Genomic DNA, 4,911 nt, shown 5'->3' on the forward strand with positions numbered 1-4,911 from the left:
AGCAGAACACCAGCTCCCACTGATTTATAATAGTATGTTTTTGCACATTTTGATATACATTTTGTTTGGCACTGTTATATATAATGTAGTATTTTTTTTATAAACTTAGTTTAATAGTTGAATTTTGAATCACAAATTTTTGAAATCGAATATATATATATATATATATATATATAACTTATCTTTAACTGTTGTGTGTATAATATTATTTTAGATCATGTATCATTGTTGACAAAAAATTAGAATATAGATTTGTTTTATACAAATAAAAGATATGTTAATTTATATTTTAATTTATTGGTTGAAATTTATTTTTGTTCATAACAAAATTGTTCTTGAGATAATATATAAAAAACCAATAATAGTAAAAAATATAAAAAATTGTAACAGATTATAAAAAAAATTGTAAAAAAAATGTAAAAAAATGTAAAAATTGAAAAAATATAAAAATTTGAAAAACTTGTAAACAAATTTTGAAAATTGTAAAGAAATTGTAAAAATTGTAAAAACCGATTTAAAAATCTCATCTCCATCCCAATTTTTACAGTTTTTTATGAAATCGATTTTTCAATTGAAATTACTTTAATATATATCACCCCCACCCATTTTCATTCCTTTACAAGTTGTGAAAATTTTTGCAAATTTTGTTTTTTACAATTTTTACATTTTTTACAATTTGTTTACAATTTTTTACATTTTTTACAAGTTTTTATAATTTTTGGAAATTTTTTACATTTTTTACCATTTTTACATTTTTACAATTTTTTTTTTAATTTTTTTAATTTTTTCTTATTAATCTGATGTGTATCCTACATGGTTAGTTAGTATATACTACATAAGCACCATGTAAGCGCTTTCTACCTACATATCAAAATTAATTCGACGTCGATGAGGATGTTAAAATTCAAATTCTAAATGATTTTTTAGGAAAAAAAATTCAATTTCAATATGAATATAAACATTTTAAAAGTCCGTGATGAATCTATTAGTTATCTCTAAATTGGATTATTTTTATGGAAATTTCTCTTTAAAAAAATCATTAAAATCTCCCTCCAGTCTGAAAAACGATGGACAAAATCCCTAACCCTAAAAAACCTTCGACAGAGACTCCCACTTCGACAGAAAGCGAATCTCATTTCTTCTCATTTTTTCATCAATCCTTTGACAGAAAAGAGATACAATTCGGCAATCCCATTTCTTCTTCTCCAGTTTCGCATTTTGATAGGTTAGGGTTCGTTTTGCATTTTTTAGTTTTCGGTTTTCTCTTCCTTGTTGATGATGTTGGATGTTTTTTTTAGTAAGTGTGTTATATTTGTGTTTTTTACAGAATGTTAGAAGAAGAAGAAAGTATTGTGAATTTTGAACAGTTATATGACAAAGAAACAGAAGGTTTCTGTGAAGGGTATGATGATGAGAAAAATGTTTCAGATGGTGGTGCTGATGGTATAGATGATGAGGTTGATTACAGTGATGGAATACTTGGTTGTGATGGTCTAGGCTTAGATGAAGAAGCAAGTGATATCGATCACAATTTAATTAGACATGGTGACAATTCACACCTGCAAATGCTTGACTATGTGAGTGATGAGAAATACTATAGAAAGAGAAAAAGTGAAGAGATTCCGAATATTCCTCCTCGTAGTTCTAGGATTATCATTTCTCCGCAAACAGGCAGAAAGTTCAGCATCCCAAGACAAAAGCCAAACTGATTTGCTATGTTTTTGTTGTTATTTCTTGATCGATTTAACAACGTATTTCTGGATGTGCGGAAATAAACCCCGAGTCTAACATGTAGAATCGTAAGAATGAAATAGTATCGAATCATACTTGAGTCCATTTTCATAATGGAATCCGTAGTGTCTGAATAACGATCGGGAATTGTGATCTTCTAGATCAACACACGAACAGAAAATAATTCTCACAATATGGGACTGTAAGAATTCTGAAAAACCGTGTGTGATCTAGGGACTATAACTCTTAATTTATAGAAAATTAATTTCTAATTATTTCCAATTCCGCCCATAAAAGAAATACAAATAACACAATGGTATCTGCACATTAATCATACATTTTACCGAAATGATATTTAGGTCCTTAGATCACAAATATGACCTAAGTAAAATAGCACATAATACATATCTTAATTGATTAGAGTGTTGGTCCATATGATTATTGAAATAATCCCAACAATCTCCCACTTGGAGCAACACTCTATGCATTATCCTTTGAGCTCATAATTTTGCTATTTTATAAATCATTTCATCAATCTCGTCCATGAATATGTTAATATAGAACCATAGCGGCTTTCACCACATTATTCGCAGTTGAACCTTCTATGATCACATATGTCAACAAAATTCAACGACGTAGATCAAAATGTAGGTGTAAAGTATGGAAATTACATGTTATGTGATCTATACATGTCTATTTCCAACTGGTCTTCCTTAACCGTATGGAGATCAAATTTTATTTATTATACAGAGTAAAAAACACAATAAACCTTATTCTGCAGAAAATTATTCCGTACATAAGCAGAACACCAGCTCCCACTGAAGTCGCATATCATCAAATGATATAACACCCATATGAGCAACATGCCCATGAAAGACCGCGGGTGGTAGACCTTTAGTAAATGGATCCGCAATCATGGAAATTGTCCCAATGTGTTCTAAACTTAATTGACCACTCTGTATTCTTTCTTTAACAACTAGGAACTTTATGTCAATATGCTTTGACTTTGAAGAGCTCATGTTGTTATTGGAGTAAATTACTGCTGATTTATTATCACAAAATATTGTTGGGGTTATCTACAGGTTCCTAGCATGCGATCATATCGATCTAGGATTTGGTTTACTAGGTTTCATGCAGCAGAAGAAAGATCTAAACCTAGTCAAACGTCACACGCAACCAAACTCGCAAAACCCGAAAGATCGTGTATATCACCGAGGGAATCGTTACTTACCTCGTTCTCGATGAGACTTGAAGTTTATTTCGATCCAGGACCTGTTCTAAATCACCTAGGACTGAAGTTACAGTCCCTCTATACGTATCCACACCGACGGGAAGGATTCCAAACGATTTGGAACAAAGCTGCTAGGATTAGTGAAGAAAAGGGTAACTCAAGAGACGAGATCCAATCCCGGGACAATAGAAATCGAAGAGAACAGGTTCTCTAGGGTTCTAGGATGTTTCTCTGAGTTTTAGGTCGGCCTTAATTAAGTTTGGACGAAATCCCAAACTTAAATAAGATTAGAAAACCCTAAAAACGAATTTTGGAAAGTTTCCCAGATCCCGGTCCGCCGGACCAGGAGCTTGGTCCGGCGGACCAGGCTTAGTCCGACGCTCGCGGATCGGCTGACCTGAAGGCTTGGTTCGGCAGACCACGTGTGGTCAGCTCCGGACCAAGACCCTTCTTGGTCTTTCTGGTCTGCCTGACTTCTGTCTCGGTCCGTCTGACCCACTGTCTGGTCCGCGGCTGACCAACTCTTGGTCAGCCGGACCAGGCCTGGACAGATGACCTCGGACCGAGCTTCCGGACCTCCTGGACTGACCAAACTTGGTCCGGGGCTGACCAAACTTCGTCAGCTCCGGACCAACGCACTGAAAACCTCTTTTCGTGCTCGTTTCGGTCAAATCTCGTTTCCATTCTCCGTATTCTTCACGTATAAGTCCATCCCTATTGGTGTGTGACCCTGTAGGCCCATTCTAAGTGGTAGTGACTTTAGGAACCTTTCCCGAACCACAAGTCATGGTTAGCCTCTAGCAAGACGCCATGACCACCCACTTAGAATTGAGTCAGAGGTGGTCTAACCAAGGCATTAACAGTTCGAATTCTGATCATTTGTCTCACGATATCATATGTTGAACAAGGGCATGGTTTGAGCCACCCTTCAAGTTCAACTGCTTTCTCGTCTTGGCAAATCGACTAATAAAATAGATGCAACTTCATCTATAGCGTGGCCACGCGTTTTCATAGTCCAACTTCCACGAGGGGGCCCAGCGATATCTCTCCTGTTAAGGAGGTGACAAGTCCCATATTGCATGTCTACTATCTCCATATGATTCGTGAACGTATCGTCTACTATCTCCATAAGATTCGTGAACGTATCTGATCAACACCGTTATAATCATCCGGTTTAAGACGACGTTTGACGCAGTCAAGATACGCCACTCCTCATATCAGATACTCTAGACATCTCAGATATGAGGATCCATAAACGAACCGCTGTATGAGATTCAAGTCATGACTCTGTCCATGTGACAATCTCATGCGGGTCAACCAGACACTCGTTCACAACGAGTACCCATGATTGTGATATGCATCCAATGCATCGATCACACCTCATGCTAGTCTTAATTCATCATTGTTCCCACAATGATAACTGACCAGGGTGTTTAAAATCATTCTATAATGATTCAAGAATACCGAAATACAACAAACATGCTAATCGTATAACGGAAATATAATGCATTCATAACTCAATGAATCAATACAAAGTCAAATGTCATATCACGGATCATCCTAGAGCATTACAACCAACAATCTCCCACTATGCTCTATGATCTATCCTATAAGCATCTAATCCCCATACCCTTAACATGACCATCATGCTTTGACGAAGGGAGAGGCTTCGTCAATGGGTCGGCAATATTATCATCTGTTGACACTCTGCTTATCTTCACGTCTCCTTTGTCGATGATTTCTCTGATCAAGTGAAATTGCCTGAGTATGTGTTTGGATCTCTGGTGTGACCGGGGTTCCTTAGCTTGCGCAATCGCTCCATTGTTGTCACAATACAACTCAATGGGATCTGCAATGCTAGGAATAAAGCCCAGGTCTCCCACGAATTTCCTGATCCAAACACCTTCCTTATCTGCATCCGATGTTGCTATGTACTCGGCTTCTGTAGT

This window comes from Tarenaya hassleriana, unplaced genomic scaffold (assembly GCF_000463585.1).
Source record: "Tarenaya hassleriana unplaced genomic scaffold, ASM46358v1 Cleome22, whole genome shotgun sequence".
NCBI lineage: Eukaryota > Viridiplantae > Streptophyta > Magnoliopsida > Brassicales > Cleomaceae > Tarenaya > Tarenaya hassleriana.